Source organism: Piliocolobus tephrosceles, chromosome 1 (genome assembly GCF_002776525.5).
Source record: "Piliocolobus tephrosceles isolate RC106 chromosome 1, ASM277652v3, whole genome shotgun sequence".
Lineage (NCBI taxonomy): Eukaryota > Metazoa > Chordata > Mammalia > Primates > Cercopithecidae > Piliocolobus > Piliocolobus tephrosceles.
This window is the reverse complement of record NC_045434.1, coordinates 208,954,634-208,956,505: the sequence shown is the minus strand read 5'-3', so window position 1 is coordinate 208,956,505 and position 1,872 is coordinate 208,954,634.

Here is a 1,872-nt window from a genome sequence, read left to right as displayed (position 1 = left end):
TGATCTGCCTGCCTTGGCCTCCCAGAGTGCTGGATTACAGACATGAGTCACCCCACCCAGTCTACTTTTCCTGTTTTAAAAGTTGGTTAATACTTTTGTGTTTATTTTAGAGTTTATATCAGAACAATTTACAGTAATATACACCCCTACTAGAGCTTGTCACAGAGTCAAAGACAAAGTAGTTAATACTTTTACAAATAGTACATATGCTTTTGGAGTGATTGATAATTTTAAAATATTATGCAAACTATGAGAATTTCTCCCTTCTAGTGGAAGCACATTAAATATAGAGCATGAGTGAACAAAGGTTTGTTCTCAAAATGTTTTGCTTTTTGTGTTTTTTGTTTTTGAGACAGCCTCACTCTGTCAACTAGGCTGGAGTGCAGTGGTGCAATCTCAGCTCACTGCAACCACCGCCTCCCAGGTTCAAGCGATTCTCCTAACTCAGCCTCCTAAGTAGCTGGAGTTACAGGTGCACACCACCATGCCTAGCTAAATTTTTTTGTATTTTTAGTAGAGACGATATTTCACTGTTTCACTGGTGAGCCACCACACCCAGCCAACATCTCTTTTCGATGAAAGTCTTCACAAAACGCCTCAGAATAATAAAGCATATTTTTGACACACCCACAGCCAACATCATACTGAATGGGGAAATTGAAAGCCCTTTTTTCTGTGATCTGGAGCAAGACAGCAAATCTTATAAATATCAGCTAATGAAATGCAACAGTGCATTACAAATTAATATATAGGCCAGGCGTGGTGAATCTAGCTGTAATCCCAGGACTTTGGGAGGCCAAGGTGGGTGGATCACCTGCATTTGGGAGTTTGAGACCAGCCTGACCAACATGGAGAAACCCCAACTCCACTAAAAATACAAAATTAGCCCGGAGGCTGAGGCAGGAGAATCCCTTGAACCCAGGAGGTGGAAGTTGCAGTGAGCCAAGATCGTGCCATTGCACTCCAGCCTGGGAAGCAAGAGAGAAACTGGGTCTTAAAAAAAAAAAAAAAAAAAGGAAAAGAAAGTAATGTATAATGGCCATTTCAGGAACGCCAGACAATCTCAGAAAAATCTATGTGTAATTCACCACACTGATAAACTAAAGGAGGAAAAGCAAGGTTCCTACAAAGTGCAGAAAAGAATTGCAGAAAAATCAAATTAAATGTATAATAATATATTTTGGAAAATGAAATGTTACATATTAAAAACTTGCATTAAACATCAGATGTAATGGATATACATTAGCTCCCTTCCTACTGAGATATGAAACAAGGTAAGACACTCAGCACCTTAAGATTTAGAGGCACGTAGGTATTTTGGTTAGTAATGAAGACTTCAGATCCAGACTGATTAATTTAGGTTCAAATCTGGCTCAGTGGCCAATGGCTGTGTGGTCTTATCCAACTTACTTAACCTCTCTGTGCCTCAGCTCACTCATCCATACAATGGGATAATCGAAATATTGACTTCACAGAATGCTATGAGTTAATAATCTATTTAAGTACTTCAAGCTGGATTTGATATAGGGCAAGCAATACTTTTATTCTTATTATATTTCAAAAATATATGAGCTATGGCCGGGCGTGGTGGCTCAAGCCTGTAATCCCAGCACTTTGGGAGGCCGAGACAGGCGGATCACGAGGTCAGGAGATTGAGACCACCCTGGCTAATACGGTGAAACCCCGTCTCTAATAGAAAATACAAAAAAAAAAAAAACCAGCCGGGCGACGAGGCGGGCGCCTGTAGTCCCAGCTACTCGGGAGGCTGAGACAGGAGAATGGCGTGAACCCGGGAGGCGGAGCTTGCAGTGAGCTGAGATCCGGCCACTGCACTCCAGCCTGGGCGGCAGAGCAAGACTCCGTCTCAAAAAA